The sequence below is a fragment of the Loxodonta africana genome, chromosome 4, assembly GCF_030014295.1.
Source record: "Loxodonta africana isolate mLoxAfr1 chromosome 4, mLoxAfr1.hap2, whole genome shotgun sequence".
Lineage (NCBI taxonomy): Eukaryota > Metazoa > Chordata > Mammalia > Proboscidea > Elephantidae > Loxodonta > Loxodonta africana.
The window spans coordinates 28,239,146-28,252,876 of NC_087345.1; the positions used below are offsets into that span (position 1 = coordinate 28,239,146).

Genomic DNA, 13,731 nt, shown 5'->3' on the forward strand with positions numbered 1-13,731 from the left:
TTTAATTATTCTGTCTTTATGATACTTCCATGAGGTTAATGTTTGGACTTTTGGGTCTAGTCTTCATGTCTCTTAACTCTTCTTTCCTCTTTTCCACCTCTTTTTTATTTCGTGCTGTATTTTAAAGTGAATTTCTCATGTAAGGTTTTTGGCTTTGTTATGACTTGTATTGTGTCCCTAGATATATGTGTAGAACTCCTGGTCCTTATATCTGTGGATGTGATCCTGTGGGAAATAGGGTTTTTCTTTTGTTTTGTTAGTGATGTCATACCAGTGTAGAGTGGATCTTAAACTTGATCACTTGTGAGTTATAAAAACACCAAAATAGACTCACACAGGGGAAGACAGACCTCATGTGAGGATTGTCTATAAGCCAAGAAACCAAGGACACCTAGGGCTATCAAGGAGGAAGAAATGTACACATCCAAGACCCTAATTTGGACCTTTCACCTTCAGAACTCTGAGAAAGTGAAATTCTGTTCTTTAAAGCCATCCACTTGTGGTATTTCTGCTACAGCAGCACTGGAAAACTAAGACAGCTCTGCCCAGCATGTTATTTACTGCATCTTAAGAGTTATTTTCTTTGTATATACACACACGAACAGATACATATGCATATACACATACACACATACTTCCTCCCAAACTCTCTAACGTGATTTCTTTTACGGCTACTTGTTCCTGCTTTATAAACTCCTATTCTCTTTTTTTTGAAGATTCTTTGCCTATTCTTTTTTTTAATTTTTATTGTGCTTTAAGTGAAAGTTTTCAAACCAAGTCAGTATCTCATACAAAAACCTATATACACCTTGCTATATACTCCTAGTTGCTCGTCCTCTAATGAGACAGCACACTCCTTCCTGCCACTCTCTATTTTCGTGTCCATTTGGCCAGCTTCTGCCGCCCTGTGCCCTCTCATCTCTTCTCCAGACAGGAGCTGCCTATATAGTATTATGTGTCTACTTGATCAAAGGAGCTCACTCTTCACCAGTATCATTTCCTATCCCATAGTCCAGTCCAATCCCTGTCTGAAGAGTTGGCCTTGGGAATAGTTCCTGTCTTGGGCTAGCAGAAGGTCTAGGGACCATAACCTCTGGGGTCCTTCCAGTCTCAGTTGGGCCATTAAGTCTGGTATTTTTGCATATAAACTATTCTTATTTATTATTTATTCTTCCTTTATCTCCTAAAGGGTCTTATTTTTTTCTTAAGCCCTTTACTGATTGGTTTATTAACTCTATTTTCTAAAAAGAAAGATTTTTGCTTGCTCAGCTTGGTGTTACCCTTTTAAGGGGACTTGTTTCTCAAGGATTTAGTGCTGTTTTGGTTGTGAATTCATCTTTTGCAGCAGAGTCCTTATGATTGTTTGCTGAGTTGCAGTGTCTTCCATATGACTTGTGGCTTTCTAGGTTGGGCTCCTGCCCCTCAGTAGCTTATTGCAAAGTCAGCTTTAACTAATAGCTGGGATCTCCACTCTTCTTCCCATCCCCCCTGCCCCCGCACACCTTGAGTTGCCCTGTTGACCAATAAAAATTCTCTTTCCTGTTTTAAAATATATTTTTTTATTTATTACTATTTAAATATATCTTTTATCTCACTTTTCTAGCTTTGGTCTAAAGAGATAAGATTTCAATTTTATTTGTATTTACAATCTTCATCAAATCTAGTTCAATGTAATAGTATTTAGCTAGAAAATGTTTCTGACAGCTATATCTTTATTGCACGTCAAAAAATAATTATTAGTCATATGTAATACTTTTCCCTTGAATTTTGCTTTGATATTAATATTATAATCTCTCCTTTTCTTATTGAATTTGTAACATCTACCACTGCTCAAAGTTTTGCTTTTAACCTTTCAAAGTGTGTTAAGCGTGTTGCTTATAAAAGAAATAATTAGATTTTGTTTCTTGGTCCAATTTGAGTCTGGAAGCCCTGGTGGCATAGTGGTTAAGTGCTACAGCTGCTAGCCAAGAGGTCGGCAATTCAAATCCACCAGGCACTCCTTGGAAACTCTATGGAGGAGTTCTACTCTGTCCTATAAGGTTGCTATAGGTTGGAATCAACTCAATGGCAGTGGGTTTGGTTTTGGGTTTTGGATAGACTCAAATAACATAAATTTACCCATGAATGTTCTTAGTTAAGACTGATATATGTGATCATTTGCCACCTTGTAATACGTTTTTTTAATACTGTATTATTTTGAAGGTTTCTTGCTATTATTTCCACAAATGGCTGCTAGTAGGATTTTCAAAAACATGCTTTTTTAACCAAGCTTTGTTTTGCTTAGGAACAAGAAAATAGCTTCTTAATTTTTTTATTCAGCACTTTTACTTCCTGTATTTAACTTTCTCCCACCGTATCATCAAGTCATGGTCTTTGTTATAATAATCTTGGATTTGAAATCTAGGTTATTTACAATATTGTTGTCCATTTTATATTTTTTTAATTAAAAAAATGAAACTTATATTGAATTTTATAACCATTTTTACAGTAATTTAGCCTTATCTACTTTTTATATTCACGGCTTCAATTCTTATGCCCAAAGCTTTTATATTGTTACTTCACCAGTTGTGTTCATTTGTTTTGCTTTTTTATCATTAGTTTAGAAAAGGCCTTCAAATACAAATTTTCAGGAAGGGTATATGATTAGTCTATTTTCTTGGTTTATACACACTGTCTCATTTACCACTGTATCTAAAATTCCTGGAACATAACATGGAGATATTTGTAGAATAAATTAAGTCAAAGAAAGTTTGATATCTTTCAATATTAAAAAGATAACTTGATTGGATATAGAATTCTTGATTTACAATTTTTTTTTTCTCCTCAAAACTCTGCAAACATAGGATTTTCTCTACAAAGAAGGATGCAGCTATATTTTCCCATTATTGCTTTTTCTACCTGGCATTTTAACGTGCTGTCCCTTCTCCTCATAGTCCAAAAATCTTGCTTGGGTATAAGTGGGGTTCTATTTTCATTAATTTTGTTCTGGTATTATAGAGTGAGTCCTTTAAATTTCCAACATGCCTCACTTTATCCCAGTTAAGATTGTTTTGTCTTATACCATTAATGGATGATTTGGTTTCCATTTGTGTTGTTCTTTTTTTTCAGGAGAATAAATGATCAATCTTTCAATTTTAGTTGTCTGTTTTGGCATCCACATCTTCCATCTTCTCTTTCAATTTTTAAATTTCTGTGATATTTTTCTGCATCTTAGAAGAACAGCTCACATTTATGTTTTAAACCATTTATTAGAGTTTGTAAGGAGCCCTGGTAGTGCAATGGTTAAGTGCTCAGCTGCTAACCGAAAGGTTGGTGTTCAAAACCTCCCAGTGGCTCTGTGGGAGAACAGACTGGCAATCTGCTCCTAGAAAGATTATAGAAAAGAAAACCCTGTGGGGCATTTCTACTCTGTCACATGGCATTGCTGTGAGTTGGAATCAAGTGAACGGTGGCTAACAACAACCATAACACTAGTTTGTATAACACTGATTATGCTCTCTACTGACTACAATGCGGATTTTAAGTTTGTTCTTGAATTTTAGTTTCCTTTCTTTATTTCATTATTTCCTTTTACATCTCATTCTATTTTCTTTACTTCTTTTTTTTTTTCTTCAATCATGTCCTCTAGTATTTCATTGCATCCTGTTAATTTCATATTGGTACACTTCAATTTCTACCTGCTCTTTCTGAAGGATTTTTTCATTTATATCTTTGCACAGAAATGAGAATAATTCACTGGGGCAGTGGTACTAAAGTGTGGTCCACAAATTGGTGCAATCTGCAAACTCTTTGTAGGTCAGCAGCAAAACAAGTACACTTACCTCTAACCTGTTTATCAGTCCACAATGAGATAAGATAAACACTTAATTTCTGGACTTGTCTGGTGACAGCACTGATCTGGCCCACACTTTTAGTGGTACTGCCCAAGGTGACTGCAGAGTTATAAGAGAGAAGGGAGCTAGGTCCCTCAGAGCTGCTTTCCCAAATTGGACCATGCTACCTCTAGACCATTATATGAGAAAGGAATAAACCTCTCTCCTTCGGGGTATCTCTTTTACAGCAGCTTTGCCTATATTTTAACTAATACGCTGCAATAGATCATTTTTAGGAACAAGTTCTTCCTTTGACTCTTCCAGTATTTTTTCCTTTCTCTTATTCTACAGTCTTTTCCCCCTATAAACCCTGTAAGTTGTTTATTTTTCCATCTTTAATCATGGAAAAGTGTTTTCAAACAGAGTTTGTCCACAGGTGTGTGGGTTGCCCTTGGGTTCATACTCTGTCGTGTGATTAAAAAAAAAAAAAAATTTTCTTTTAGCTGTACTCAGGCAGGGGAGGGAGGATGATAGGAACGAGGGTAGGTCAATGTGCTTCATTCCATTTCATTCCCCAGTTTCTCGCACAATTTCACATAACTCACCTCTTTCCATACATTCATTACCTCATCCTCTGATACTCTGAACTTGTATTTATTTAAAATTAATTCCTATCACCCGCTGTTATTAGGATTCTTTACTTCTGCATCTGCCTCTCCCCACTACACGTACACACACACACAAACACACAGTGAGGCTTTGCCTTTTGCCAGGACCTGTGTTGGATGAGGGAGGGGAGTGAATCTGTCAGGACCGCCCAGGAGACAGTGAACACTGGGAGGGAGATAAAGCTTCGGGGTTGTTGGCCCTAAGTCAAACATCATTGAGAGTCTTAGTTTCTTTCCTATGGTCTTCACAACAGGATTTGGTGACTGATTGGATATTTTGGAGAAGGGAGAAAGAACATTATAGAATAATTTCAGGTTTCTAACTTAAACGACTAGGCACATGGAAAGGGTGTTATTTATAGGAGGAAGGGTAGCTTAGCTGGAAAGAGTATGAGTTTGGTTACATATGAGATACTGTTGCAACATCCAAGCACAAATTTATAATAGACAAGTGTTTGTACACTCAAGATCTTTGAATTGCGCTTATAGATTTTAAAGCCATCAGCACATGGATAGTAACAGAAATCACGAGGGTGAGTGCGGTGGTGTCACGAGAGTTGGTGTCAGCCCATGCAGTAATGGTCTCACCCACCCCTGCTAATTACCACAATGTTGTAGCTAAAACACCAGAAAATTGGACAAAATCAGTGACAATAAAGACACCAGGAACAAGGGAAAAAACAGCACATGCTTGCAGCGCAGGCAGAGGAAACCACGTGGCTTGAAGCGCCACCATAGCGAAGGAATAATGACAGCTCTGACCCAAGCATATTAGAAGGTTCGAAAAGTAAATCAGCATAGAGTGTTGGCCTTGTGGGTATATTGATACACGTAAGCTGTATAGAGAGTTATCGAAAAAGAAGACCCTTGATGAGATGAACTGACACAGTGGCTGCAGCAATGGGCTCAAACATGGCAAAGATGGTGAGGATGGTGCAGGACTGGGCAGGGTTTCCTTCTGCTGCACATAGGGTCACTATGAGTCAGAACCAGCTCGACGGTACCAAACAACAACGAATGAACTTGGCTTATGAAAAATTATTTCTGTTGTTATAACGAACTACAGGTATATTTTTTATAAAAAAATAATAAATTTCTGCTGAAATACTGCACAAAAATTTTAGACAGTCATTTTGGTGTTGTCTCCTTTGACAGTGTCATCCAGTGCAGTCTGTACCCCCCACACCCCTTTAGTGACACCACTGGATGAGTGGGACCACCTTGAGGGAATGTGAAGACTGAGAAAGAAGGTAGCCCAGGAAGAACCCTGAGGAAACCATTAAAGAGTCAAGTAAGAAAGGAGGAACAGGGAAAATGGACAACCAGAGAGAAACAAAAGCTATCAGGAGACTTTAGAGACAGAGTAGCCAAAGAAAGACACTGCTTTAAGAAAGAGGGACTAGCCCACAATGGCAAATGCCATTCAAAGGTTAAGCCAAATAAGAATTGAAAACCAATCCTTTTGATTCTGGTATTAGGTTGACTATCAGCCTCAACTTCCGGCATTATTGAGTTGTTTTTTAAATCCTTTAATTGATATGTGTTTTTGTGGGAAATCAAGAAATGCTACAGTAGAAGCTATTCTCCAGCTAACTTTGAAAACAGAAGTCTACACTACTACTGGGTTTTTTGTTTTGCTTTGTTTAGTTTTTAGTATTCTTGCAATTCTTCTTTTATGGTCAAGGACGGTTTTGTTTCAAACAATAGTATCCAATTCAAATTAGGGTAAGCCAAAAGTGGAATGTTTTTAAAATAATACAAGTCCAATTCATAGAACCCGAAGTCAGGCAGTCTAATGAGGCCTCCTGGGAGACTGGAATGAGAAACTGGAATGGTGTCAGGGACCAAGATAGCTACTTTCTCTCTGTGTCTCTTTCCAGACCCTGTGGTCTCTTGTCTATGTTTTTCTTTGTGTATCTTGTTAATTCACTCCTCTCTGCCATGCATATGTCTGTTTCTCCATGGACAAGAAAGAAAATGGCCCCCAAGGCAGCATTGCATTTTCCTCTTTCAGCACCATCCGATCGTGGGTAGAATTTCTGTGTCCGTATTCCAGTTGTCTAGGAGAGAAAGACTGATTGGTCAAGTTTGGATTAGGTGTCTGTCCCTGGTCCATCAACTGTGAGCTGGGCAAATCACCTGTCTTTTTTTCATTCTGAGAAGGGAGAGTATGAGAGCAGATGCTGAGAAGGAGACCTGGCCGGGTAAACTAAACAGGCTGCTGTATCTTCCTTATCTCACACCCAGCTCCCTTTTCTGCTGAACTTATTGTCTTCACTTTTCATCCTGCTGTATTTTCATTTCGGAATGTTCTCTTCCCATGATTCTCTGCTCCTGTCTTTAAAAACCCCAGGTCTACTTGTATCTTATTAAAAATTCTTCTAGTTCTCATTAAAAAAATCATTTTTGAAGATAATGATCTTCAGCTTTCAAGCCTCAGAAATTTGTGCCTTTTTTTCTGCCATAACTTTCCATAGGCCTAGGGGGTTTTTCTTTTACATAGTATGTTTTCATATCGCACGGAGGTTTTGCTTTTCTCTAATAAAAGAAGGAAAGAGAGCTCTATAATTGATGTTTGCTACTGGAAGGATATGGAGCTTGCACTTGGCCTCACCCACTGAGGTCTTGCAAAAAATCCTTTCTCAAAGCACTACTGGGGCATGGGGAGGTGAGTTGATGTGAATAAGCTCTTGCCCAAACAGCAGTGCTTATTGGGCCTTCATATGGTGTTGCTCTAATGGTCTGAGAGATGAGTTTCCCCTGCCTGGCACCTTTTCTTTTATTCTCTAAACTAATCAAGGACAGATAAATTTACACTCCCCAAGATACTATTACAAGTTCCAGAAGATCACGGTCCTTAAGATACTTTTTCTGTAATTCGTCAGTTTTGCACAGAGTATAAAGTAGGTATTAACAATGATTTGGATTTGAATTTGAATTTTCCTAAAATACAAATTTGATCATAGCAATGCCTAAAATCCTTTAATGGGTCTTTTTTCCTATATAGAAAGAATTCAAGTTTCTAAGCCTGTAATTGTTGTTAGGTGCCATTGAGTCAGTTTTGACTCGTAGAGTCTGTTTTGGTTATCTAGTGTTGCTATAATAGAAATACCAAAAGTGGATAGCTTTAACATGAGAAAGTAATTCTCCCACAGCCTAGTAGGCTAGAAGTCCAAATTCAGGGCATCAGCTCAAGGAGAAGGCTTTCTCTCTCTGTTGGCTCTGGAGGAATGTCCCTCTCATCAATCTTCCCCTGGACTAGGAGCTTCTCAGTTCAGGAACCCCAAGTCTGAAGAACACAGTCTGCTCCTGGTGCTGATTTCTTGGTGGTTTGAGGTCCCCTACTCTCTGCTTGCTTCCTTTCTTTTTACCTCCTGTAAGATAGAAGGCAGTGCAGGCCACACCCCAAGGAAATTCCCATTACATTGGATCAGGGATGTGACCTAAGCAAGAGTGTTACATCCCACTCTAATCCTCTTCAGTGTAGTAATCCAATCTTGCCCCATTAACCACAGGCAGAGATTAGGATTTACAACATAAAGGAAAATTATATCAATCACAAAATGGAGGACAACCACACAATACCGGGAATCATGGCCTAACCAAGTTGACACATATTTTTGGAGGACAGAATTCAATCCATGACAGTGCCCCATGTACAACGGAATGAAACACTGCCCAGTCCCGCACTGTCTTCACAATTGTTATGCTTGAGCCCACTGTTGCAGACACTGTGTCAATCCATCTAGTCAAGGATCTTCCTCTTTTTTGATGACCTTCTACCTTACCAAGAATGATGCAATTATAAGTCCTTAATAAATTGGTCCCTCACTCTCCCACTCTTAGAAGAGAAGCTCTGGCTACATCTCTGCACACATTCCAACCAGTCACACCAATCTACCTGCAATTCCACTGTGTGCAATTCACTCTCGACCTTCGACATTCTCTCTGTCTCTGTGTCATTCTCTCTGCCTTGAATCTTTCCTGCCTCACCCTTCTGTCTGCATGGTGAACTTTCACTCAGCCTGGCTCCTAGGCTCCATCATCACCTCCAACATCCGGGCAACTGTCCCTGACACCCAGACAGAATTAGACCCCCTGTCTTCTCTGCACCCACAGCACCAGCACCTCTATATGTCTCTATTAATGCACTTAATATGCCTAGTTAGAATCTTTTTTTAATGGAATGCTTCACAAATTTGCGAGTCATCCTTGCACAGGAGCCATCTTAATCTTCTCTGTATTGCTCCAGTTTTAGTACATGCGCTGCCAAAGTGAGCACCACTTTTTTTTTTTTTTTAAACTCGTCTTTTTCCCCACTAGACTGGGAGCTCCTTGGAGACAAGGACCATGTGTTTTTCATCTCTGTGTACTTAGCACCTACCTAGTACTACGTAAAAACTCCATAAATGTTTGATGAATGAATCAATAAATGTCTACATATTTAACTTGCACATACAAAAGTAAAAACACCTAGGTTGATAGCAAAACTAAAACCATTAGTTAAATATTAACCAACTGGCAAGACAACTATTCAGTGTTACGTGATCATAATAATACATCTGGATACATGAACACTTGGCCTCTCTTAATTATGTGTTCAGAGACAGGGAGGTAAATAAAATGTTTATTTCCCCCCTTTGCCACATGAACTAAGAGAGTGAGAGGGAAAAAAAAAAAAAAAAAGATCATTCTGGTAGCTCACAAGGGAAATGCTAAGTTTAGCATTTATTTTCTGATATTTTGTAGCTTACAAGTTGTTCTCACATCCCATGTAATCCATAAAACAATCCTGTGAGTTAATTAGGGTATCATTAGACCCATTATACAGATGTGGAAATAAAGGCTCAAAAGGTAAAATGATTTGCACAAATATTACTCTTTTTTTTACTCTACCAAAAGGTGACAAAAGCAGCACTCAGAGTCAAATCTGACTCCTCTGCTTAGATGGGGTGTTTATTTCATTTAACAATTGGTAGAGAAACTCAAACAACATATAAAATCAACAATTTGGTTCCTAGACAGTAACAATAGCAACAATTTATTTTGGTTAATAATTTACGTACTATTCATAACATTTCACATCCTTTAATTTGATTCATATAAGAGCTCTGTAAAGTATATTGGATTATTATTCTTATGCCTGTTTGTTGTTATTATGTTGTTAGGCGTCATCAAGTCAATTTCAACTCTTAGAGACCCCATGTGATAGAGCAGAAATGCCTGCATTGGGTTTTCTAGGCTGTAGTCTTTATGAGGGAGCCCTGGAGGTGCAGTGGTTAAGAGCTCAGGTTGCTAACCAAAAGGTTGGCAGTTCGAATCCACCAGCTGCTCCCTGGAAACCCTGTGGGTCAGTTCTACACTGTGCTATAGGATCGCTATGAGTTGGAATTGACGTGATGGCAACAGGTTTAATCTTTACAGGAGGAGATCACCAGGTCTTTCTCCCATTGAGCTGTTGAGTGAGTTCGAACCACCAACCTTTTGGTTAGCAGCCTAGCACTTAACTGCTGTGCCACCAGGTTTCCATTATGCCAGTCCAATGAGAGTTGGTGACTCTCTCCAGGTTATACTAAGTTAGCCCATGATGGACTTTCTGATCTTTTGCTCCGTCCAGTCCTCTTGGCATCCAATACCTTGACCAACATATTAGGAAGTTATGAATTCATATATTTCCCTCAATTGAACTTTAAGCCTGGGATTTGTATATTTCTACCTTTTTGTGTAAGCACGCACTCTCCCAATTTACATGCTCACTTCTGTGCTTGCACACACATAAACCACATGCAAATATACACATGAGTATGCATAATCACCCCTCATACACACAAACTTTATTTGGACACACACACACACACACACAATCTTTTGGTTACATGCCCATTACCCAACAGCAAGACACTATGGACACACAAAATGTACACATATTTCCTTCAATAATGTCTCTTCCTCTGCCCACACCCTATCCCAGACTCCTTTAACTACACATACACATGCACATCTGCTTGCACATAAGATGTCATTTCACAATGATCAAAAGCCATGTCAATTTTCAGTGCTGAATGTGCCTGGTATATTCTTTGTGACCCTAGTGGCTGAGAGTGCTGCTTGGGCAAAAGGGGAAGGAGAAATTTTAGACTCTGGAGTAGGGAGAACAATCAAAATGTATGATGAGAGACTTCTCAGTCAATAAAATCAAAGTCCAGAAAATAGTCCCAATCAAAGGTACCTACCTACACATCACCCCACTCAGAAGTCACAGTACTTTGGAAAATTTCTCCAATGAACTGAGCTTAGACATCCTTAGTGACCTATTTCACTCCAGAGAAAGTCTGCATGGAGTATTGGAGAGTGAAGACCTAAGTCTGAAGCCCAGATCTGCCTCTTTAACTCTCCTAGCCTTAGTTTCCTCACGTGTGAAAAAGGAGATGATAATACTCACCACTTGATGTTGTAATGAGGATTGAATTAAATGTCATAACATACAGAAAGTGCCTATCACAGTCTCTGACACACAGTAGGTTCTCAATTAATGATAGAACTAATGTTATCTTATATGTTAAATGAGATGGTATAAAAAGCCTAGTTGTATATGGAATATACAGGGGTGCTTTTACAAAGAAAAGGATTTCAAGTGAGTTCCTTATTGCAACATTAACAAAATTAGGTAGAAAATACAAAATTTAGATTCTCCGATAAAAACTGGTCAAGGATTTAGGAATCCTTTGCCTGCGGCTTTGATTTCCAAACAGCTAGAAGAAAGGATTCTTGCTTTGCAGAGTGAAGTTCAACTTAACCATGTAAGCTTTGCAAGAAAATCTCTGACTTTCCAGCAAAGATGACAGATGAGAACCAAGAATCTGGAGTTCTGAGTTGTTTTCTAAAAAGTTAATGACATGGAGTAAGGAAAGGATGGGGAAGTATCCACAAGGCAAATCTGAGAGTAACAACAAATAGCAGTGTTACTATAATCTCAGAATGTATTCTCTCAATAGATTTTATGTTGCCTGTAGAAAAATAAGAAAAAGTTGTTTCCAAAATCGATTAATAACTTGAATGACCTACACATCAAACCACCAGGCAGTGAGGTCTCTGTGGTAGCGGCAGAAGTAAATTGGGCTTGGAGTCAGATGCTTGAGAAACTCATTTAAGCCTCAGTTTCCCCATCTATAAAGTGGAGTTCATATTAATAATAATTCCACAGCTTTATGGTGAGAATTAAGGAGCCCTGGGGCACAGCATTTGAGTGTTCAGCTGCTAACTGAAAGGTCAGTGGTTCAAACCCACCGGCTGCTGCTCTGTGGGAGAAAGATGGGGCAGCCTGCTTCTGTAAAGATTTACAGCCTTGGAAACCCTATGGGGCTGTTCTACTTCACCCTATAGGGTCACTGTGAGTCAGAAACGATGCAATGGCAACAGGTTTTAGTTTGGACAGTAAGAAGGAAATGAAACATTGCCTGTAAAGTGCTGAGAACAGGCTTGGAACACCTAGTAAAAGGTAGCTGTTACTATTTTTATCTATCTCATAGGTTTGTTTTAAGGGAAAACAAATACACTGTAAAATATTATTTTTAGTTTTATAAAGTATATTTCCTATAAGCTACATGTATTGTAAGTGGGGAAGGAATTCCTAATTCAAATGTTCACTTTCATCCAAAGCGAACCTCTATTTAAAAAAAAATTGTTTTGCATCTAAAAAATTAGAATGTGAGACATGCTCCTCCTTCTATCAACTCCCTTCCCTCATCCTCATAATCACCCAGTTGTGCTGAGCTTCACTGAGGAGAACCGCTCCCACCCTCGCTCCCACAGAATGTCAGAGTGAAACACGATTTTACCCAGAAACTGCTTACCAGCAATCTTGGCAAAAACATTTGTGCTCATCTGTCAGGCTTCTAGGCCAAACATGACCATCTTCCAAAGCCGTAATAAAACATGAAATAAACCTTTCCATAAAATCTTTAATAAAGCTGTAAAAGTTAAATAGCTCCTAAGAAGCAACCATATAAAAGCCTGTAGCCCAGCTCTCGATCATTAACTTTCATTAGGACTTGGAGGAAAACCCAAGCCATCCTTCTAAGCTGCACAACTTACAGTGTGGAATTGAATCAAGGGTATTGTTCCCAGGACATTCTATACTTTGAAGCCAAAGGGATTTCACAATGGTTGCATTGTATTTCTATGATGATCAGATTCCTCTCACTGAGGTAAAATTAATTTGAGAAGAGACTTATTGAAACCCTTGGAATTTTTATATTTGGTTCGAGAAAAAAAAGGATTTTTTTTTTTTTTTTTTTGCTTATTTCCCTAAGTGTGATGATATCAAGGGGTGCACATTTGATTTTGGCTATCCAGTATTCCCTTCTCCTTCCTAACAACACCCAATTTCCTTTCACGGGGATTCCATGCCATTGAATGTTGGGATAAGGAGGAGGTTATCCAAAAAAAAAACAGGGTCTACCTTCCTCAAGGCGAGGATAGGGCATGTGACCAAATTAGACCAATCAGACTTTGCCTCCCAGGTCTGTGAATCTTGATCAGAGTGATAGATAACAACGGGGTGAAGTAGGGAGTAAACAGTTGGAGCTCACTTGTTCTCTCATTTCACAGTGACATCCTGTCAGGACTGTTGAATACTTCCTGTGGCCCACTCCCCTTCTTGTTGTTAGCTGCTGTCCAGTCGGCCCTTGACTCATGGCAACCCCATGCACAACAGAACGAAATGCTGCCTGGTCTGTGCCATCCCCCTGATCAGTTGCAAATCAGACTGTTGTGATCCACAGGGTTTTTGTTGGCTGATTTTCAGAAGTAGATCACCAGGTCTTTCTTTCTAGTCTGTCTTAGTCTGGAAATTCTGCTGAAACTTGTTTAGCATCACAGTAATACACAAGCCTCCACTGACCTAAGGGTGGTGTCTGGGTATAAGGGCATGGCTGAGACTCCAAGCCAGGTTTCCCATATAATGGCAAGAATTCTACCACTGAACCACTTTTCCCCTAGATCTACTCTAATTCTTCTCCCCAACAGAGTCTAATTCTCTAGCCCTTTCTTTGATTTTCTAAGTACCCTATATCCTTCTAACAAATTCCTTTTCTGCTCAGTTTCTCTAGAGTTGTTAAGTATTGCTTGTGCCCAAGAATCCTAATTGCTGCCAAGTATCAAGTAATAACTGTCATTGATTCCTATGTATTTGCAAGAAAATAAACATACTTGGTGCAGAAAAATACCACCAAAAGTAACAATTACATAAT

At 38.9% G+C, this 13,731-nt stretch overlaps 1 non-coding gene across 1 annotated transcript; it reads right to left on the reverse strand.

The window, feature by feature from the left end:
- Positions 1-8,655: 8,655 nt before the first annotated feature.
- Positions 8,656-8,762, reverse strand: LOC111748477 (U6 spliceosomal RNA). The gene has a single exon (XR_002784197.1). It is a non-coding gene; the product is annotated as a U6 spliceosomal RNA (small nuclear RNA).
- Positions 8,763-13,731: the final 4,969 nt, after the last annotated feature.